The sequence below is a fragment of the Anomaloglossus baeobatrachus genome, chromosome 2, assembly GCF_048569485.1.
Source record: "Anomaloglossus baeobatrachus isolate aAnoBae1 chromosome 2, aAnoBae1.hap1, whole genome shotgun sequence".
Lineage (NCBI taxonomy): Eukaryota > Metazoa > Chordata > Amphibia > Anura > Aromobatidae > Anomaloglossus > Anomaloglossus baeobatrachus.
This window is the reverse complement of record NC_134354.1, coordinates 501,878,649-501,902,776: the sequence shown is the minus strand read 5'-3', so window position 1 is coordinate 501,902,776 and position 24,128 is coordinate 501,878,649. Positions and strand designations below refer to the sequence as shown.

The following is a 24,128-nucleotide window of genomic DNA, read 5'->3' as shown; positions in this document are numbered from 1 at the left end:
GACGAGCTATCGTGCGATGCATCATCGGGGTCACAGTTTTCGTGATGCACATCCGGCATCGTTCACGGCATCGTCTCATGTGACACCTCTGAACGACGCAGAATTGGTCACAAATCGTGAGTCGTGTACACGTCGCTTATTTTTAAAAAATTGTTTATTCTTCATGGTGCCGGTTGTTCATTGTACCTGGGGTAGCATACGTCGCTCCGTGTGACACCCCCGGAACGATGAACACAGCTTCCCTGCATCTCGCGGCACCTGCCGGCTATGCGGAAGGAAGGAGGTGGGCGGGATGTTTACGTTCCGCTCATCTCCACCCCTCCGCTTCTATTGTCTGGCGGCTGTGTGACGTCGTTGTGGCGCCAAACGTCCCTCCCTCTTCAGGAAGAGGATGTTTGCCACACACAGCGAGGTCGTCCGGCAGGTAAGTATGTGTCACGGCGGTTTAACGACTTTGTGCGACACGGGCAGCAATTTGCCCGTGACGCACAAACGACGGGGCCAGGTACGATCACTCGTGCAATTGCACGATAGATCGTACCGTATGACACCTGCATTATTCTTGTTGCAATATGTTGTTAAATATAGGAAAGTACTATTTTGAAACAATTCTAATGCATTTCCATTTTTCATTTTTTTTTTTTTGCTCCCCTTTTTCCGAGAGCCGTAACTTTTTTATTTTTCTGTCAATATTGCAATATGATGCCTTGTTTTGTGTAGGACAAGTTGTACCTGGAAAAAGTTTTACTATATAGTGCACTAGAAAATGGCAAAAAAATTCCAAGTGCAGAAAAAAATTGAAAAAAGTGATGGTTTTTGGGATATTTTACTCACCATGTTCACTATATGGTAAAGCTGATGTGTTGGTGTGATGCCTCAGGTAGGTACAAGTTTGTAGACACCAAACATATATATGTTTACTTTTATCTAAGGGGTTAAAAAATTTCAGACGTTTGTCCCAAAAAAGCGCACATTTTGTGCCATATTCTGCGACCCGTGGTGTTCTCATTTTTCAGAATATGAGACTCAGTGATGGCTTATTTTTTGCATCTTGAGCTGACATTTTTAATGGAATCATTTCTCCACAGATGTTACGTTTTGATCGCCTGTTATATTACATTTTGCGCAAAATTTGTAATGACCAAAAAACATAATTTTGGAGTTTAGATTTTTTTTGCCGCTACGTCATTTACAGGTCAGGTTAATTGATTTTATATTTTCATAGATCAGGCATTTCTGAAAGCGGCAATACCAAATATGTGTATATATTTTAGTTTTTTAACCCTTTAATTTTCAATGGGGTGAATGGTGGATGATTTGAACTTTAAGGTTTTTTAATTTTTTAAAACTTTTGTTTGCTTTTTCTTTATTTTTATAGTCCCCCTAGGGGACTATAAGGATCAGCAGTCTGATCGCTCATTAATTTCTGTGGATCAGAGCTGCACACCTCAGATCAGCAGAAATACTCATCTCTTGTAATAGCGGCTGCTCTGCCGGCTCTTACAGAAAGTGAGTCATAATAGCACAGGAGTCATCACATGACCCTGTGTTTCCATGGCAACAATCGGCTCCACGTGATCATGTCACTGGGCCCCTGATGACAGTGAATAAAGACACGTTCCCTGCTGCGGGCATTTAAATTGTGCTGTCACATTTTGACGGCACAATCTAAGGGGTTAGCAGGTGCGGGTGTATTGCGGATCCACCTGCGCCTGCGAGGCACACATGTTAGCTGTTGAAATCAGCTGATATGTGCAGGGATCTGCACCGGCTCACTGCAGCAGCTGGTGGTGATTCCCCTTTCATGGTTTAGGATGTACCGGAACATCCTCGGTCGTGAAGGGGTTGGGGATAAGGAAATTGAATAATTTTTGAATATCCAAAATTTCACAGAATCTAGAAAATTAAATTTTGGAGGTATTTTACGTGCCCAAAGTTGTCTACCCTGTTGTTATCTCTATATAGGTCCATGAAAGGCAAGCAAGGCCTTAGCACATGTTCTGTTGTCATTACAATCTGACCTTTCTTGCCCCATGTGATCAATTATGGAAAACCATGTTCTGACATCATGAGCAGAGATTGGCGGACCAGACCCTTAAAGTTCGGTATTCATACCAAACCAAGACTTTGCCAAAAAATCACTGTTCGAGTTTAGAGTTAGAGTGCTCTATGTATGCAAACCAATCGAGCAAGCATTACTGTGGTCAGGTATGCTTTGTGCTCGGCCCAGTTTGAGCCACTTGCAGTGTTTGAGTGGCTCACATTGGGGGTAAATGGGACAAAATCGTCAGACAAGAGCATGGTCAGGAAATCAGGCTGAGATAGCAGTGAGGTAAAAAAACAGCAGGCAGGAGAATAGTGAGAGAGCAAGCAGGGGTCAAAACACAGGGATCAAATTACAAAACAGGGCGAGAACCAGAGACAAGGGTACTACAAAAGTATATTTGGCAGGGACCAACAGACAAGAAGGGGAATTAGAAAGGTGTGGTGTCTTCCCATTGGTTGTACCTGTAAGATGGTAACTTCAGCTGGAAGACACATGCCACCATAGTCAGCCAATGGTACTGCAGGTCCCAGTGACACCCAGCTAAGTGGATGGGCAGAGCCTGCGCCCACCAGAGCCACTGGCATCGACTCCTCCCCTATCACTAGCTTTGTCCATGGCGGGAATAGGCCATCGCCTGGTGACCGAAGCAGAATCGCAGGAGTGGACTCCGGTGGGGACATGACAGACAAACTCTCCATTCAGTGACTTTCAATGAGGTTTGGGTCATGTATGGGTTCAAAACAGAGCTATATTTAAAATCCACTGGTCCAGTTATCTCTAATCATCATGATAAAATGTGCAATGAGGCATAACTAACAAAAGACGTTACTGCAAAAATTCACATGGCCATTTATTACAGGGATAGCCCATTGATATGAAAAACATACTGCAATTTATTTACCCTCTGAAGGTGCTGAAGGTAAATTTAACCTGCTTTTAATTATCTCACGGTATCTCCCTTGATATTACAGCAGATTGTTGAAGGATTATGAAAGTCACTTATCAGACAAGTGCACCAAAAACATATACTGTATTTCAGTCACCTTATTAAATGGATGAAAGGCCTCAGCAATCATATTTGGCTTGCAGCCTCACAAGCTTGTATGTTCAGTGAATAAGGCTATTTCTAGCATTCCCTGCTAACCGATTGAGTGCTCAGGTTCTTCTTTATGGTATTGTTGAGCTCTTGTTCTAAGGCCTTGAACTAAGGAATTACTTCCCATATGGGTGTTGTGCTGTGCTGCCTATTTCTTTCTATCACATCTCAGATTGAAATTATTACCTTTCTTTCTGTTCCACTTAAAGCAAGTATTGCTCCATCCACATCATCTTCAATTACACATTTAAAAATATTACATACATAAACATAATAGTGTTTCCAATAAAAGCTGGAGTACAGCTGGTATATTTTAAAGAGCATGTATGTTGAAATCCCTTTCTTATAGCACCACTCAAACGTTTTTTTAGTGTAGCTCTAAATACAAGTCCCCTGACCCCTGACTTATTCTCACCTTCTGGTGGTTTTATCTTCTATTCTTGCCTCTCCTGTTGGTGTATGGTGATTTGTTACCTGCCTATGCGCTGCGGTGTTTCATGAAGTGAGTAGGAGGTCATAAATGAATACAAATCTATGGGAGCCTCATTCTGGTTCTCATAGAGTTGTATTAAGTGCTTGTGATTTAACTTCTGACTTTTGGACAGTCAGAACTGACAGCCACAAGATGTTGCCGCTAGAGCGGAGCTAAAAAAAAAAAGCAGGAAAGCACTGCAGGATAAGCATAAAACCCGGGGCAAGTGCCTTAGATTTAAAGGGTCACTGAGCACTAAATAAAAAAAACCTCAGGAGTTGTGTTTTAATTTTGATTTTCATTAACTTTGCAGGTCAATAGACACCATCTTTTATTAGATAATTAGCAGATAAGTTTGAAAAAATATAATTAGGCTGTGTGCACACGATGCAGATTTGTCATGATTTAGATACAGATTTTAATGTAGATTTGTCATAATACCTGAAGGGTTTACTGATGCCAGCAAAGTCAATAAGAATCCTGAAGTATCATACACATGTTAAGAATTTTTTATTTGCAGATTTAAGCCTGCTACTTGTCAATTCATTCAGCATTCAGCATTCATGTTGCAGATTTCACCTTTTGTAATATATAGAAAAAATCTGCATTAAAAGGCGCTGTAAAAATGTATCAAATATTCATCAAAACGTAGTAAAAATGCACATTTTTGCTGCTGTTTTTTTCATGCCAAGAGTTTCAAAAATGGTGTAGAAATCTCTGTACCAAATACTTTACATGTGGACATGCAGTGTGGAAAATAAGTATTTGACACACTGCTGAGTTTCCAAGTTTGCCCACCTACAAAGAACGGAGAGATCTGTAATTTTATCATAGGTACACTTCGACAGAATTTAAAAAATTCAGAAAACCACATTGTATAACATTTAATTTGCATTTTATTGCATGAAATAAGTATTTGATACAATAGAAAAACAGAACTTAATATTTGCTACAAAACATTTGTTTGCAATAACAAAGATCAAACGTTTCCTGTAGTTCTTGATGAAGTTTGCACAAACTACAGCAAAGATTTTGGCCCATTTCTCCATACAGATCTTTTCCAGATCTTTCAGGTTTCAGGGCTCTCACTGGGCAACATTACGATTCAGCTACCTGAAAAGATTTTCTATTGGGTTCAGATCTCTAGACTGGCTAGGCCAATCCAGGACCCTTAAAAGGCTTATTTTGAAGCCACTCCTTAGTAGCCCTGGCTGTGCATTTTAGGTCATTACCATGCTTGAAGACCCAGCCACAACCCATCTTATATGCTCTTATTGAGGGAAAGATGTTTTTGGCCAAAATCTTACGATACATCACATAATCCGTCCTCCTTTCAATACAATGCCAGTATCCTGTCCCTTTTGCAGTAAAGCACCCACAAGGTATACTGTTTCCACTGACAGGCTTCATGTTTGGGATGGTGCTCTTGGGGCTGTACTTATCCTTCTTATTTTTCCAAACACGATGAATGTAGTTGATACCAAAAAGTTCTATTGTGGTCTCATCTGACCACATGAATTTCTCCCATTTCTCCTCTGGATCATCTAGATGGTTATTGGCAAAATTCAAATGGCCCTGGGCACATGATGGCATGAGCAGGGGGACCTTTGTGCTATACAGGGTGTAGTGTGTTAGTAAAAATATTCTTTGAAACTATGGTCCCAGCTCTCTTCAGGTCATTGACCAGTTCCTCTCATGTGTATTTCTTGCCTGACTCCAGACCTTTCTCAAAATCATCCTTACCCTACAAGGCAAGGTTTTACATGGAGCCCCAGGCTGAATAAGATTGACAGTCATCTTGTGTTTCTTAAAGTTCCTAATAATTGTGCCAACACTTGTTGCCTTCTCACCAAGCTGCTTGCCTATTGTACTGTAGCCCAGCCTAGCCTTTTGCAGGTATTTAGTCCCTGGTGTCCTTAGCTCCTTGGTCTTGGCCATGGTGGAGAGGTTGTAATGTGATTGTGTGGACAGGTGTCCTTTATACAGGTAACAAGTTTAATCAGGTGCAGTTAATACAGGGCAGAGAAAAACTAATGTCTGTGAGAGCCAGAATTCTTGAAGGTTGGTAGGTGATAAAATACGTATTTAATGCAATAAAATGCAAATTAATTATTTAAAAATCATACAATATGATTTTCTGGATTTTTGGGGGGATTCTGTCTGTCACAGTTGAAGTGTACCTACAAGAAAAAATTCAGACATCTCCATTCTTTGTAGGTGGGAAAACTTGCAAAATAGGCAGGATATCAAACAATTATTCCCCCCCTCTACCTATATTAGGAAACAGACATGTGAGGGCTCTGCATTACTGCCTGTTGCTCCCTCATTGTAAATGATAACTACGCTAGTATACAGTATATCAGAAAAGGGAATACTCCCATCATATTTTAAAATTCAAATTTATAAATTTGGTGTGCCCTCTAAATAAATCAACACACAGCCACTGGCAACAAAATTGAGTACACCCCTAAATGAAAATGCCCAAATTGGGTCCAAAGCTCCTTGATGTCATCATGGTAGAGAGGAAGAGGATTCAAGTGGCTCCTGTGACGCTCTAGTGAACTCTATGCCAAAAGAGTTAAGGCAGTGCTTAAAAATTATGGTGGACACAGAAATTACTTACACTTTGGCCACAATTTGGCTAATTTCCCTTGGGGATGTATTCACTTCTGTTGCCAGCGGTTTAGACATTATTAGCTGTATAATATTTCAAGGGCACCCCAAATTTACACTGTTATACAAGCCGTCCACTGACTACTCTACACTGTATTAATGTGTCCTCTCTTCAGTGTTGTCCCATGAAAATATATAATAAAATATTAACAAAAATGTGAGGGGTGTACTCACTTTTTGATGTACTGTACTTAGATCCTTTACTTTTTTCTTTTCTAGTACGACATGTTTTACATGTAATTTTTTATTTTAACTTAAAAAATGTGTCAAACATTCAATACTTAAATGATTCCTTCAACAATTTAAAGAGAATCTATCACTTTTTTTGTTTTTATAAAGTTGTGCATCTCTATTATTGAGATATGGACCCCTTTTGCTTGTGTAGTACTGTTAGCCTTGATTAACCCCTTCACCACCTTTCGATTTTCTATTTTTGCACTTTCCTTTTTTCCTCCCCTTCTTCCAAGAGCAATATTTTTTTTTTACTTTTCCACCAATACTGCCATACGAGGGATTTTTTTTTTTTTTTGCAATACGAGTTGTACTTTTGAATAACACCTTTCGTTTTATCATATAGTGTACTGGAAAATGGGAAAAATTTCAAGTGCAGTGAAATTGCATAATACAGTGCAATTCCACAATTTTTTTTATTTATTGTGCTCACTATATGATAAAATTGCCTTGGTATATGATTCTCCACCTTAGTATGAATTTGTAGATACTAATTATGTCTAGTTTTTTTTTAATTTAAATGATAAAAAAAATAAAAAAAATTGTAAAAATTTTTTTTAAAAAATTCGCTTTTTGGTCTATTTTCCAAGACCCATAACATTTTTTTCCTGCACACTGAGCTGATGTTTTTGTTAATTTAATTTTTGAGTAGACATAATATTTTATTACCTCCAATTGTATGTTATTGCAATGTTCTGGCGGCCAAAGTAATTTGCAATTATTTTTCTTTCTACACTGTTTACTGATCAGATTAATTTATTTCATATTTTGATAAATTGGACATTTCTCAACTCAGAGATACCAAATATGTGGGGTTTTATTTTTTTTTTTATTATTGTTTTATTTTCAATGGGGCAAAAGGGGGATTTGAACTTTTTGTGTTTTTTAATTTTTTTATATAATTAATAACCTTTTCTACTTTTTACTGTTTTTACTAATTCCTTCGGGGAACTTGCAGCTGTGATTATCCAATTGTTACTGCTATATAGATCCCCCGTGGCTGTTAGAGGCACATGTCAGCTGATCAGAACCGCAGACGTGCAGGGAAAGCCCGTATCAAAGCAAGGGACTTGACCTAGGTTGTACCAGTGCATCCAAAATCGTGAAGGGGTTAAAATGATTGCATACAAAGAGAAATGGGTCTGTCTCACACAAGGAAAGACAAAAATGAAAGAAAGAAAACACTAGTCTCAAGGAAACAGTAGCATTTAGGTTTGTGCTCTTATAGGCAGAAATATCTTATAACTTATTCACAGAGAATATACTACAGGGTGGGCCATAAGTATGGATACACCCTACCATTTGTGGCATTTTAGTACATGGGAGGGGCAAAACATTTGAGGCTGAGATGATACCCATGGCGGCCATCTGCAAAGCTAACATTTTGAATTCAACTTTATTTTTTTTATCAGGGTGTATCTATTTATGGCTCATCCAATATTTAAAATTAATATCCACAAACAGAGTCCTACCATAATAGTAGCTGTGGAATGGAATAATGCAAAACCAACAAATCAGACCCCTAAAAAGTATACACTAGGTATTAAATATCATTTACTCTTTTTTTGCCCAATATATACAAAATCCTAAATACATAATACCATGAATTTTAATATTTCCTCATATGGACAGATCCCAATAACACAACACAAACTTTCCCTGAAAACATTACTGGAAGCCATAAGCTAAGTGTCAACCAAGAAAAAAAATCTACCCTCTGCTATAAAGTACTTAACCCCATCACGCCTGGTGATTTTTCATGTTTCATTTTTTTTCTCCTCTTCTTCCAAGAGCCACATCTTTTTTTTATTTTTCTGTCAACATGGTAGAGAGGAAGAGGATTCAAGTGGCTCCTGTGACGCTCTAGTGAACTCTATGCCAAAAGAGTTAAGGCAGTGCTTAAAAATTATGGTGGACACAGAAATTACTTACACTTTGGCCACAATTTGGCTAATTTCCCTTGGGGATGTATTCACTTCTGTTGCCAGCGGTTTAGACATTATTAGCTGTATAATATTTCAAGGGCACCCCAAATTTACACTGTTATACAAGCCGTCCACTGACTACTCTACACTGTATTAATGTGTCCTCTCTTCAGTGTTGTCCCATGAAAATATATAATAAAATATTAACAAAAATGTGTGGGGTGTACTCACTTTTTGATGTACTGTACTTAGATCCTTTACTTTTTTCTTTTCTAGTACGACATGTTTTACATGTAATTTTTTATTTTAACTTAAATAATGTGTCAAACATTCAATACTTAAATGATTCCTTCAACAATTTGAAGAGAATCTATCACTTTTTTTGTTTTTATAAAGTTGTGCATCTCTATTATTGAGATATGGACCCCTTTTGCTTGTGTAGTACTGTTAGAGGTGGCCACAAAAATGTAACTTAGCGTTTTTATTTTTTCCTTTATCGATTGGATTTATTTATATGTAAAACATTTCTGAATGCATTGATACCAAATGTGTGTATTTTTTATTGTTTTATTTTAATGGGGCAAAAGGGGTCTGATTTGAACTTTTGTGTGGGGTTCATATTTTTTAAACTTTTTTCTCACTGTATATTGAATTTACGAGTCCTCTTAGGGGACTTGAAGCTGATATCATCCGATGTCTTGTGCTTTACAGAACAGTGTTTCAACAATGCTCTGTACAGCAGAAATCACCATTTATTAATGCCGGCTCACAGTTGGTGGCCACAGGAAGTTCATAATGACAGTGACAGGGGTTATCAGCTGACCCCTGCCTCTCTTAACAACCCAGTGTTTCCCCGCAATCATATCATGGGGCTGCCGATAGGAGCGCCGCAATGATGTGCTCCTCGCCTGTGCATGTTAAATCCCATTGTCAGAGAGTAACAGCTGGATTTAACTGTTTAACAGCTGCGGGCAGATCTATGATCCACCCACGACTGTTAGACGCACATGTTGCCTCAGAACAGAGGACAAGTGCATGAAAAGATGTGGTCTAGGCATGCGAGCTAGAATCAAAGGCAGTGACACAACCTTGGATACCAGTATGTCCAAGGTCCTGAAGGAGTTAAAGGGTTTATCCAGTCTTTTCAAAAAAGTCTGATGTCACTCTATGTGACAGCAGACTTGTGAATCCTCCTAATGCACACAAAGTGCATTATGAGGATTCTCCAGTGCTGGTGGCAAGACTGAGCGGTCATGTGACCACAAGTATGAAATATGCATACTTCTGACCTCTCTGAATTTACTTGCATTAAGTAAATCTGCAAATGTCTAGTCAAATTGTGGCCAGAAGTATGCATATACATCACACAACTCCTAGTGTTTGCTGCCACTGCCAGAGAATCCTCACAGTGCATGCTATGCGCAATGTGAGGATTCACAAGTCTACAGTCGCGAAGATTGACTGTAGACTTTTTTGAAATGCCATTAACTTTATCTTAAGAAGGTTAATTATATAAATTAGAGTCAATATTATGTTAGAAGTGGATTGTAGTAAAGGAATGCTTATGTTGTATGCATTTTGGGCATGTTTTTTGCATAAAAGCAACAATGGGACATTTTTACTCTTATTTTTTATTTCATTATATTCTTCCTTTTATTAGTTGCTGTATTGTTGATGCTCTTGTCATGTTGTAGTTGAGCATCAGTTGTTCCCTTTTGTACACAGAAGTTAAACACCGGTGGGAACATGTCTATCAAATCAAGCCTGTGATATTTAATCTGAAGCTCACAATACAAACATCAGCCACTAAATGTTTTAAGAAAATGTAACAGTTTGATCATTCACTTCTCAAACGGCAGGCTTCATACTCCGCTTACTGAGACTCCTTAATAATGCAGCACACTTGAAGTCCTATATTATTTATGTTATATCAGAACTACCATTTTTAAATTAGTTCATATATAATTTTAATGCTCGAAGTCACAGCGGTAGTGATAATAAATTCTCTCCCCTATCTACATACATTTTTTTCTTATAAGGAAACTGAGATGACAATGTCCTATTTAGTTGGCTTTTTAGTACATTATAATTTGTTGATCCCTTGACAATTTACTATTCTTGTTGTAATAAAAAAAAGACTGTAGGCCTGTGTTATTGTCACTACAGACCAAATATGCAAACGATCAACATAGACCATATATTACAAAAGGCAAAGCTACTGACAGGTTTTACAACCCCTTCAGAGTATGAGAAATTCATCAATGATTCATCATATGCAAATGACTGGTCATTAAACTTTTCTATTGTAAACACAGACTCCAGTTTGTTGTTGGTTTCCAAATGTAAGAATGTTATATTTCTGTATATTTTATTCCAATAGATGACAATTCAATTGAAAAAAAGTATATTATTTGTATGATATCCTTAAGTCCTTAAAGGGACTCTTCAGCAGGTTTTAGCCAACTTATCTGAGAGCAGCATAATGTAAGAAAAGAGACCTTTATTCCAGCAATGTATTAATTAGCTTACTGGGTGTAGCATTTGTGACATAATCCTAATGTGAGTTTTTAGATTTAGCAATGCAGGAGAGCTCATAAAATGAACCCACCCACATCAAACTCTCTATGTACAAAATCTATACACCGAGAGCTGCCAATCAGTTGGGGAGAGGGCATGGTTAGACTAGTATAGTCCAGGCAATCATTATTCCTGGTGATGAAGCATTCACTATGACTAAACAGCAGGCAGGGTAATAAATGACACATCTTTGAACTCTATGTGTCAGCCTCTATCTTCTGCTGTTTTCAGATTACATAGCAAGCACTTGCTGACAGATTCCCTTTATAGAATGGAAAAATATAGTTTTTGCTTTTTGGGCTACAGTATTATCATGGTACATTTGTATCTGCAGCATCAGAACTTAGAGTCAGTTCAAAGGTGGGCAGCTAGATTATTGCAATAGTAATGGAAGACCTCCCATATGATGAGAGGCTGAAAAAGTTAGATATGTTTAGCTTAGAAAAAAAGACGTCTCAGAGGAGATCTCATTTATGTGTATAAATACATGTGTGGTCAATACAAAGGACTGGCACATGGCTTATTCTCTCCAAAGACAACACCAAGGATCAGGGGGCATTCACTGCGAGTGGAAGAAAGGCGAGTGGAAGAAAGGCGATTATGACAGCTAAATAGGAAAGGATTCTTTATAGTTAGAGTAGTCAGATTGTGCAATGCCCTACCACAAAAAAGCAAAGGCTGACACTAGAACAACTTTTAAAAAAGGGCTGGATGATTTCCTCAGTATACACAACATTGTCATTTATAAATGATTTACTGACAAAATATATAATTGGTGGAGGAAGGTTGAAGTAGATAAATTCAGCCTAAGTAACTATGTAACATATGAGCACATTACCGGCCGCGAGAAATGCAGTGTGTGTGGGGGGAAACATCATAAATAAAGCTGGAATATCTATCCCTCTATTATCTATCTATCTATCTATCTATCTATCTATCTGTCTGTCTATTTATCTATCTATCTGTCTATCTATCTATCTATCTATCTATCCTTCTATTATCTATCTATCTATCTATTCCTCTATTATCTATCTATCTATCTACCTATCTGTCTATCTGTCTGTATGTCTATCTATCTATCTATCTATCTATCTATCTATCTGTCTGTCTGTCTTTCTGTCTGTCTGTCTATCTATCTGTCTATCTATCTGTCTATCTATCTATCTATCCCTCTATTATCTATCTATCTATCCCTCTATTATCTATCTATCTATCTCTATCTATTATCTATCTATCTTTCTATATCTATCTATCTATTCCCCTAAATAGCTTTTATCTATCTATATCTATTTATCTATCTATCTATCTATCTATTCCACTAAATATCTATCTATTATCTATCTATATCTATCTATATCTATCTATCTATCTATCTATCTATCTATCTATTCCCCTAAATATCTATTCTATTATCTATCTCTTTCTATCTATCTATCTACTCCCCTAAATATCTATCTAACTCTATCTATCTATATCTATCTATATTTATCTATTCCTCTATTATCTATCTAACTATCTATTCCCCTAAATATCTATTATCTATCTATATCTATCTATCAATCCATCTATCCCTTTATCTATCTATCATCTATCTATCTCTGTATTATCTATTTTTTTTTTTACATTTTCAACATGCTTTATTGCTGTAAAGGCATTAAAAAACGCAGGGACCAACCTGAAAAAAAACGCACCAAAAACGCACCAAAAACGCACCTGCGTTATTGGTACGTTTTTTAACGCAGGTGCGCTAATCCTTCACTCTCAAGAAATTTCTTAAGAAATGTCTTAAGAAAAATCATTTTTCTTGTGTGAACATAACTTAATAACCCCGCAAACACCTCTGACATCATCACCCAAGCCTTTTTAAGGCCAGCTCAGGCAGCCTTGTGCTGTCTGAGTATTCTGAATGTATAGTTTTACAACACTTTGCTTTATTATCCACTCACATTGCTGTCTAATAATTAATCTAGTAAACAGTCAGCTATTCAACAATCTGAAATAACTATCTGGTTCATTCCTGACAATTAATGCGCTATTGAACTATAAGCTTTGCTGCTACAGATACTTGTGCTTGGACATATCTGAGAAATGTTCTGGTGCTGGTCACCACATTGTCTTTGTGAGTAAGGGTGGCTTTACATGCTGCGATATTCGGCCCGATATCGCTAGCTTGCGACCCACCCCCATCGTTTGTGCGAAACAGGCATATCACTGCCCGTCGCGCACAAAATCCGGCACCCCCGTCACACATACTTACCTGCATAGCGACGTCGCTGTGACTGGCGTACCGCCTCCTTTCGAAGGGGGCGGTCCGTTCGGCATCAGAGCGACGTCACTAAGCAACTGCCCAATGAAAGCGGAGGGGCGGAGATGAGCGGGACGTAACATCCCGCCCACCTCCTTCCTTCCGCATTGTGGTCAGAGGCAGGTAAGGAGATGATCCTCGTTCCTGCGGTGTCACACACAGCGATGTGCACTGCCGCAGGAACGAGGAACAACTTCGCCCCTGCGACAGCAGCGATAAATGGCAGTGGACCCCCATGTCAACGAGGAGCGATTTTGGACGTTTTTGCAACGATCCAAAATCGCTCCTAGGAGTCACACGATACGACATCGCTACAGCGGCCGGATGTGAGTCACAAAATCCGTGACCCCAACGAGATCGCTGTAGCGAAATCGTAGCGTGTAAAGCCCGCTTATGAATTTGAAATAACATAGAAGGAAAAGTGCACAGCACTGCTTACCCTTTCAAGAGGTAGTGAGATGATCCCGTTTCACCACTAAGCAGTGTGGTTGTTGCTTTGTGACATTGGGCACAATCCTGAAAAAATTCCTGGTATGATGGAAGCTGCTGTCTCAACCGTGGTGCTATTGCCCAGACGAAGCCATCAATTCATAGAAAATAAAAGAGCGGGCAGCACTCTGCAGGTAGCTTCAGACAGCTTTATTTTTCGATGCTGACAGGTGTAACAGACATGAGGGAGTGGAGGGAGGGGAGCACGAGGACGACGGTACCGTTTCGCACCTCTAGGGGCGCTTTCATGGGTCCATACTATGGACGGGTATGGACCCGTGAAAGCGCCCCTAGAGGTGCGAAACGGTACCGTCGTCCTTGTGCTCCCCTCCCTCCACTCCCTCATGTCTGTTACACCTGTCAGCATCGAAAAATAAAGCTGTCTGAAGCTACCTGCAGAGTGCTGCCCGCTCTTTTATTTTCTATGTAAAGCCCGCTTAAGTTACCTGATTGTTATTTATCTCAAGTATTCCATCTGCAACTACTAGAGATGATCAAATCAATCCTATGTAAAGGAAAAAAATTTTCCTGCTGTTGTGCAAAGTGACAACAGGTAGAAATGATAGGCAATTAGTAATACACCCCCTATAAAGGAGTGATTCTACAGGTGTTGACCACAGACCAATTCTCAGTTCTCATCCTTTTTGGCTGTTGCTTTGGTCACTTTTGCATTTTGTCATTGTTCTCACCCCTAGAGGTAGCATGAAGCGGTGTCTTCAATCCACAGAAGTTGCTCAGGTAGTGCAGCTCATTCAGGGTGGCACATCATTGTGAGCTCGGGCAAGAAGGGTAATTGTGTCTGTCAACACAGTTTCCAGAGCATGGAGCAGATACCAAGAGACAGGTCAGTACACTAAGAGACATTGAGGGGTTATAGGAGGGCAACAACAGAGTAGCAGGACTGCTATCTCCTCCGCTGTGCAAGGAAGAACAGGAGAAACCGTGTCAAAGCACTGCAAAATGACCTCCAGTAGGCCACTCATATCTATGTATTGTCTCAAACAGTCCATGAAGGTGATATGAGTGCTTACAGCCCAACACCGTGCAGGGCAATTGGCATTTCACAGAGAACAAGATTGGCAGATTATACATTGGCGCCGTGTGCTCTTCATGAATAAGAGCAGGTTCACACTGAGCACATCACAGACATGGCAGAGTCTGTAGACACTGTGGAGAATTTTCTGCTGCCTGCAACATCCTTCAGCATGACCGATTTGGCAGTAGGTCAGTAATGGTGTGGAGAGACATTTCTTTGGAGTGCCGCACAGCCCTCCATGTACTAGCCAGAGATAGCCTGACTGCCATAAGGTACTGGAATGATATCCTTAGATTCATTGTCGAACCATATGCAGGTGCAGAGGGTCATAGGTTCCTTCTGATGCATGAAAATGCTAGGCCTCATGTGGCTTAAGTGTGTCAGCAGTTCCTGCATGATGAAGGCATTGATGCTATTGACTGGCCTTCCCATTCCCCAGACCTGAATCCAATAAAGCATAACTGGGACATCTTGTCATATTCCATCCACCAATTCCACGTTGCACCACAGATGTCAAGGAGTTGACTGATTATGTAATCCAGGTCTGGAAGAAGATTGCTCAGGAGAACATCTGCTGTATCATCAAGAGGATGCACAGGCAATTTAGAGAGGTTTTACAGCATATGGAGGCCACACACAGAGTACTTAGCCTCATTTCCTTGTCTGGAGGCATTTCCACTGTATTGTGATCAGCCTGTAATTTGATTTTCCACTTTTACTTTGAGTATCATTCCAAATCCAAATGTCTATGAGATATTAATTTTGATTTTCATTGATCATTTTGATGTTTTATTGTTCTCAATGCATTCCACTATATAATGAATAAAGATTTGCAAGATAGAATATTTAATTCATTGAGATCTAGGATGTGGTATTTTAGTATTCCCTTTATTTTTTTGAGCAGTGAATATATACAGTATATACACATACATATTGAATAGTTTTTACCTTACATTTTTTAACTTTCGAACGGGCTAGAAAGAATGACAATCATGGACTGTAATGCACTGATGGTTGGAGCCAAGATCCCCTCTAACATGGCTGTGCAGCTGCATGGACTGTATAATATATTTTAATGTGTATATGTTGCAGTAAAATGACTTTTGTTTAGTTGCCTGGAGACAAGGCTGCTTTATTTTGTTACTGCTTTCTTGACTTAAAGCATGATTTTAATTTTTAGATCATAAATCAATATTCTCTTAACAAAGCTAAATGGGAATATATGGGCGTTATGGGACATTGCTCCACTGGACTATGTCAGAACTTCCAGGATTTATTTTTAATTAATAAATAGGTGAAGTAGAAAATATAGGGGTGTTTTTTCACCAATTGGGTTATATCTGAAAGTCAAGGATTTTTTTATTTAATAAATTAGTGAATGAGGGGATGTGGGGCAGTGCTTATAAAAATGCACTTTTTTTCCCTCTCTGTGTGTGTTTTTTGACTATACTGTATAGTTACCGGGTAACTAATAGGGATGTCTGATAAATAACTATCCATTACTAACCCCTGAGCTTAAGGTCAGCTGTTAATTCACAGCTGATATCAACTCCAAAAGTATTACCCAAATTGCAACCACACCAGGGCACTCCGGAAGACCTGGGCCATGCGCCAGAATTGACGCATCTAATGGATGCTCTAGTTCTGGGACGGCTGCGGGCTTTTATTTTTAAGCTTCCAAGAGCCAATTAACCCTGAGCCCTCCCAGCCTGATAATACCAGCATCAGCTTTACCTTGCTGCTTATCAAAAATAGGGAGGACCCCCCACCATTCTTTTAAATATTTACCTAAATATTCTTTTTAAAAGTGGCATGGGATCCTCTTTATTTTTATTTTTCACAGCAGCATACAGGCAACTTCTGCATGCAGTAACCCTTGTGGACTGGCTGCAAACAGTCGCTGAATTTCAAACTCGGACAAAGAATTTTTTTTTAAAAGTCCATATTTGAGTCAGAGTTTTGGATACCCTATGTCTGATTCGAACCCAAACTTTTGTAATTAAAACAACTTTATACAAAGTAAACTTTTTACAGCATGCCACAAAAGTGAGTACACCCCTCACATTTTTGTAGACATTCTATCATACCTTCTCATAGAAAAACTCTGAAGATATGACACTTTAATACAATGTAAAGTAATCAGTGTAAAGGTTGAATAACAATGTAAATTTGGTGTGCCCTCTAAAAAGCTAAACAAACAGCCATTATTGACTAAACCATTGACAACAAAAGTGGTACACCCCTAAAAGTAAATGGCCAAATTGTGCCCAAGTGTCAATATTTTGTGTGCCCACCTTTACTTTCAAGCACTGCCTTAACTCTTCTGGACCTGGAGTTCACTAGAATTTCACAGTAGCCACTGCAATGCTCTTCCATTTCTCCATGACAGCATCATGGAGCTGGTGGATGTTAGAGACCTTGCTCTCTTTTACCTTCCATTTGAGGATACCCCACAGATGCTCATTATGATTTAGGTCCACTAAAATAAATTTGCTCAGCAATAGTAACCATAATTTATGAATACATACAGTCATGGCTAAAAGTTTTGAGGCTGACACAAATTTTAGATTTCCAAACTTTGCTGCTACAGTATTTTTAGATCTTTAAGTTACATTTTTTTTGGTTACTGAACTACAATTATAAGTATTTCTTAAGTTTTTATACTTTTGTAGAAAAATATATCAAGTTTAGGCCAAGACAGCAAGACAGTGTTTACATTTATTTTTCATAGTATTTTTAGTTCACCTAGCATGCTCGATATCAGTGTCTGGGTCATATCTTGATTGATAACCATCCTTTCTTGCCTAATTAGTGCTCAGAGTTTGTCCCAATTTCTGATTTTCTTTGTCCACCTGGTTCTTGAAGATTAACAACCGAGCCCTATTGGGATTGCGAAATCTGTAGTTTTCTGGCCATGAACCCAAATTTTCATTGTTTTGTTCACTGAGAAACTTAGTTACAATTTTTACCTTGTGACATGGTGCACTATCATGCCAATAAAAGCATTGTTCCTTATCAAATCAATTCTGGATCATTGAGATAAGTTACTCTTGGAAAATGTTTAGATATCTTTCTTTATGGTAGGGTTCTTAAGCAAAATTGTGAGTGAGCCCACTTCATTGTTAAGAGGCAATGCTACACTTGAATCATCTCAGGATGCCTTACAGTTAATATGACAGAACACATGGGAATGCTCACCTTTCCTTCTCTGGACGGTCACTCTTTATAATTTCCAAACAGTTTAAAGTGGGCTTCATCAGATTAAATAATTTTATGCCAGTTATCCACAAAACAATATTTTATATTTGGTGCTGCTCTTCTTGACGCTAGCCCAGCCTCCAAAAGCCCATAATTTGCTGTGCAATCAGATTCACTGACATCTGACTTTTGTTATTCCTCAACAAGCTCTTCACTGATGTTAAAGCAATCACATAAGCGATTCTGTTTTAAGAAATGGCCATGCAACTGCTGATTGCTGAATTTACTTGGGTGCATTAAGATTCTTAGTAACAATTGAACCTCTCTCTAAGGACAGAGTCACACTTGTGTATCGCTTCTGATGCGAGAGCTAATGACCCTCGGTTCAGGTTTTGCTGGGAACAGGAGCCAAATGTCATGCGACTGTTGTCCTTTCCTGCAATCGGATCACAGCTCCGGAGGAGAGGGAGGGGTTAATCTCCCCATCTCCTCCATTATCAGCCTGTGCATATATTGCAGTGCACTTTGATAATATCTGAGTGCAAACCGATTATTCTCTCGCACCTGTGACGCCCCTGGACTATCAGGTCATCACAGGGTATTGCACAATCTACCCTCCCGTGCAGTATCCACCTCCCTCTTTATTATGGGTCCCTAACCAATTGGTGTTGCCTACAACAGCAAATAAAATAGTAGATAGACCCTGCAACACACCCAACTGACACACCAGTGGACGGCTTGAGTGGAATAGTCACCCACCTGGTGGGTCATGGAGGGGAGATGAGGAGTGTAGTTATTGAGTGGTGGTGGAGAGAGCAGCCCTTGAGCTGTGAGGAGCTCTGAGGAGGTAGGGAGCGGGGACTCCCATAAGGAGACTGTCTAGGTTGCAGACAGTCATCTGGGTCTAAAGGAGTTGGATCCCCAGTCACAGGGGATCGTGGCAAGGGGCTCGAGTCTGTCGAGAGGGACAGCCGGTGTTCTTGCACCATCATCGGGCCGGAACCAAGACACGACGGGGTACATGGACCCTAGGTCGGGGAGTAGCTGCATGCAACCCCATAATTTACCCATGGAGAACAGAACCTTCAAGATTCGTTCCTAACTGCTCCAAAATTGGGGCACTAGCGCAATGAGGGGGATAGGACTTTCCACCCAAAATGGTCTAAAAAATTCCAAGCGTGAGCTCTAAGAGCAAGCTCCCACACTTAGCCACATTGGGGAGCGGGACCCGGCAAGTTCCACACTACTGGGACCACCAGTGAAGTAAACTTAGCGCTAGGAGGCAGGTCACTGATCACCAGGCAGCACCATTGGGGATGGGACCCAAACTAGCTCCCCTCAATGGCAGCGGTGTCCAGAGATTTTGTTTACCCAGTTGTCAGTGTCTGCTTAATGGATTGCGTGAGTACAAGAGTGATCTCTGCATCCCATGGCCTTATCCTTCCACCAAGTCCCGGGGCATCCCCCCTACCCGTGGAGAGTCACAACACCTGGCTGCCCCCATCATCACCCCGGGTACTCCCCAATGGCAGCGGCGGTATTCACCCCAGTTACCGTGCACCATGGGTGGTGTCACAAACTCTATAATACCTTGTAAATACCCCCTTCATTTGAGTGGCCGCACGACCCCCGGGTCCGGAGACCCTCAAGCCACTGAGAACCCGGATCTGAGCAGCTCGGCTGCTTCCACGGGGGCAGCACACACCCATAGACTTGTATGGGTGTGAGTGACATGGCTCTCGCAGACAATCACAGCATGCTGAAATTTTTTTCCTCAGTCCGTTTAGGGCTGAGGAAAAACTTGCAGATCTGAGCTGCAGCATTATCTTAAATGGGGCCGAGGCCAATGCGAGTCATACGCAACTGCTCTAAAGTATCCTGTCTTCTCTTTTAAATCAATAAGCATGACAAAGTGATATTAGCTGCCTTGTCCTTGTTAACACTTTCTTGTGAGCTAAAGAAAAGATTACTGAAATTATGTTAGCAGGATTTTATGGAATGGCTGAAATTCAGTGAAAATGGGTTTTATTTTGTAAGGAGGTTAACTTTCAAGGCAGGGAATGACTGTAATTTCTTTCAATTCATCTGATCACTGTTCATAAGATTCTAGAGTTATTGGAAATTGGCCATCTAAAAACTGAAGTGGCATGCTTTGTGAAAAACAAAATTAGTGTCAGTTTCAAAACTTTTGCCACAGATATATATACAGTTATATTAAATAACTGTTTAATTGTCTGGAAGGGGTTTTTTTTCGTGGGTGGTAATAAGCTAGATGTTTAGGAAGCTTTTGTCTACTTATCTACTTGGTGCTCAGCTAACCAAGAGTCAATTTTGTTTATTTTGTCTTAATGTAAATGCCTTATTTTTATTTTATACACCAGCAAAAAAAGAACAGGAGAGTCTCTGAATAGGACTTCTTTGATAATGTCTTGAACTTTTTTAATCCCAATTTGCTTACTGCTACACTGCTAATCTCCTCCATTTATAATACTTATTGGGAAAAGTGTATATTTTTATGGCCTAACTAAATGGAACCACCTATGGAATCTTTTTTTAATGTAAGGTTTAATTATCTACCCTATTAATAACAGTTATTAAAATGAGCACAAGATATGCTCCACAATGGGAAGTGCTGGAATCTGCTTCTAATCTGCACCTATACATGTATTTTTTGTACAATCAGCATAGCAATAATACTGTATACATACAATGCATATCATTTTTAAAAGATGTTATATATCATATAATAACATCAATATGCATATATTTATATTTTACATTGTTTAAATGCTGCTTCTTTAGCACCTAATAGAACCATACTTCATTTTATGACTGGAATTCCTCTTTAATTCTTCTCCTACTTATATACCTTAGCTAATGCCAGGGGCATAACTATAGTAGCTGTAGGGGTTAGGGTGGCCCAAAAATTCCCTTTGGGCCTTATTAACAACATTGCTCATGAAGCGCCCTGTAGGAGATTTTCCTTTGGGGCCAAAGATCCTCAATTTATGCCACTAGCTAATGCTTTCACAAACTTTATAAACTGATACACTAGTTTAGTGATTTGTTTTATTCCATTTTAAAGCATCATTAGGTTAACTGTAGAGTTGAGTGAGTACCTAGCTATTTGTACTTGCTATACTCATAACGAGTACTGTCTAATACTCGCGTATTCATTCTGAATAGTGTGTGCAATGCAAGTCAATGGGGAAAACTCGCAATGTAACGAGTAACCTGAAGGCTGCACTATTCGTGCGAGTAGTGAATAGTGCGGAATTCAGGAAACTTGTTACATTGACTTGCATTGCACACGCTATTCGGAATGAATACGCGAGTATTAGATAGTATTTGTTATGAGTATAGCGAGTACGAATAGTTAGGTACTCGCTCAACTCTAGTTATTTGCCCTTCAAATAAATTCATCACTAACCTAAAAGTTCCAAGTCTGACAGATCACCTTGTTATAGAGATTTTATTCAGTGGCAGAAAGTAATAGGAAACCTTTCATTGTAGGTTTACAAAGTATGTATCTTTTGGTGTTTTACACCTTATTCCGCTTGCTACAGGTGAAAACATGGTATTATATTATTTAAAAGCAGAAAGAATGTCACTTGTTTTTTTATCTCTTCTCTATCTCCTCTTTCCATCATTTCACAGCAGAATTATTAAAATGATTGACCCTGTGTCATGCAATTCATTTAATCTTTAACAACTGTACAGCAGATGTCTCTCAACTATTGCACTGAAACTGGGTTGACAAGGCTCTAAATCCCAGTTTAATACTTATATAGAGAGACTAAATCTTCCTTTCATTCCACTGGAAATAATGGTACAGTACCTCTAACCTAGAATGTAATGACATTTAAATATTAAATTATTTATAACTCTCCTAAATCTGTAGTTTAAATATTAATTTCGGTGATATTGTTACTTGGCGGAAATTTAACCCTGGCACTTATAATCACACAAGCTCAGGCCTTCTCATCCCCCATATACTCTGTGGCAAAGAGAAAGTAATGCATGGAATGCACAGTTTAATGCACAGAGTAAGGATCAAGACTAATCAGTGAATACGACCTAGCAAGCTGTGACATATTTCATTTGTCTCCTGTGTTACTGAATAGGGATGATCGAATACTTCAATTATTCGGTTTTGCGAATATTTTCCGAAAATCTCGCCGCCATTCGATTATTCGCGAATATTCACAATGTAAGTCTATGGGAAACCCAAATAACAACTATTCGGGCTTCCCATAGACTTACATTTGTCATTGAATAGTCCATAAGCGGCGAGGTATTCTGAAAATATTCGCAAAGCCGAACAATCAAAGTATTTGATCCTCCCTATTAATGAACACTAACATAATTCATATCCAAATTTCATAAGCTGCATAACTTACTGTCTCCTCCCCAATATCCTATAGAATGTAAGCCCGCATGGGCAGGGTCCTCTTCCCTCTGCACCAGTCTGTCTATTGTAACTTGTATATGTATTCTATATGTAACCCCCTATGTACAGCACCATGGAATCAATCGTGTTCTATAAATAAATATTATTAATAATAATAATAATAATAATAATAATAATAACTGATGCAAATGGGACCAGGGGGATCCATTATTTCTTATAGGGTCCATTATATAGAACTTTTTAGAATGGAAAAAAGTTCAGAGACAGAGACTGGGATTCCAGTGATGTGTCACTTAATGAGCTGCTTGCTGTAATTTAAAATAATCACTGTTTTCCCTGCTGCAGATCTAGGAGTTATTCAAATGTAATGGTCTATAACCCCTCCCACATCTTTGATTAGCAGCTTTCTGCCCATATACAGTGTACACAGAAAGATGAAAATCCGTAGAGTGGGTGGGGATATACAGAGCTCATGAATATTCTGGACTACATGGTAGCAGATCGAGTAGTCCTCTAGAGATAATCTACTTCTGATTAAACAGTGATTTTATAAAAAAAAAATGCACTAAGTAGCTAAGTAAGTGACACATCACTGGAATCAGGAACTCTGTTTCTACATTTTGCTGCTCTCAGATTTGGTGGCAAAAACCTAGTGACAAATTTTGTTTAACAAGAGGTTGTTCAAGTAGTTGACAACCACTTTAAAGCAGATTTTGCTAATTAAGAAAATACCTCTGTATATATACATAAGTGGCCGATATATCCAGATCTGCATTATTAATGCATATCTTGATGAAAGGATGTGCTGAATGCAAACGCTTTTGATTCTTTAAGAGGTATATACCATTTTATGAATAAGGAAAGTGTGAGGAGTGACATGAGTGTAATGCCCCAGTTGCACCCACTTTGTCAGAGTTAGGCAAAAATAGCAAGAGGACACCAAAATTCACCAGATTTAAGCTCAGCCGCAAGTTGTGCCAAAATAGTGTGACTTTTAAAGTTTTTTACCCCAGAATACTGCCATAAAAGCTTTCATGAATCGGACCCAATGTGTCTGCATGTGTTTAAACATTCAAAACACTTTCTGGTTTGAAAATAAAAACCCCTGTAGAAGGGGAGGAGGCATTTTGCTAATATTCTTCATTTTCTCACTGAACTAGCGGCGGTAAATGAAATCATTGCCTATGCTTAGCTTCCATTGCCAATCCATCTATTTGACAACTGTCTAAGATGAAAAATGTTTAGCTTTTAGTTTTGCAAGCTGTACAAGACAGAATTTGTTAAGTGGTAGTACAGTCTGGGAAGTCCAGGTATGGATAGACACTGTATCTGCATCCATTTCTTTTCATGCATTGAATGTGTTCTTCTAAGCAAAATGTTTATTATAGTGCAAAAAGATGATATTTTGTATAAATTGTACATCATTAAGTTTAAGTCCAAGAATAAACATTTTTGCTTAATTTCTCCTTAATATCTTAGTTACAGATTAAAAAATGTAAACAATGAACATAAATTTAACCCTCTTTATGACTAAGCCATTTTAGAACTTCTGGACAAAGACAGATTTTAGAAATCTGGCCATTTCATCAAAACATAACTTGGTAATGGTTTCAAGCATCAAAACAATTTTGACTTTACTTTTTTCACACTTTGTACATTGTTTTATTG

At 38.9% G+C, this 24,128-nt stretch overlaps 1 protein-coding gene across 8 annotated transcripts in view; it reads left to right on the top strand.

The window, feature by feature from the left end:
- Window positions 1–24,128, top strand: part of DMD (dystrophin) — a 4,177,531-nt gene that overhangs the window by 1,048,317 nt on the left and 3,105,086 nt on the right. The gene's annotated exons all lie outside the window — the stretch shown is intronic.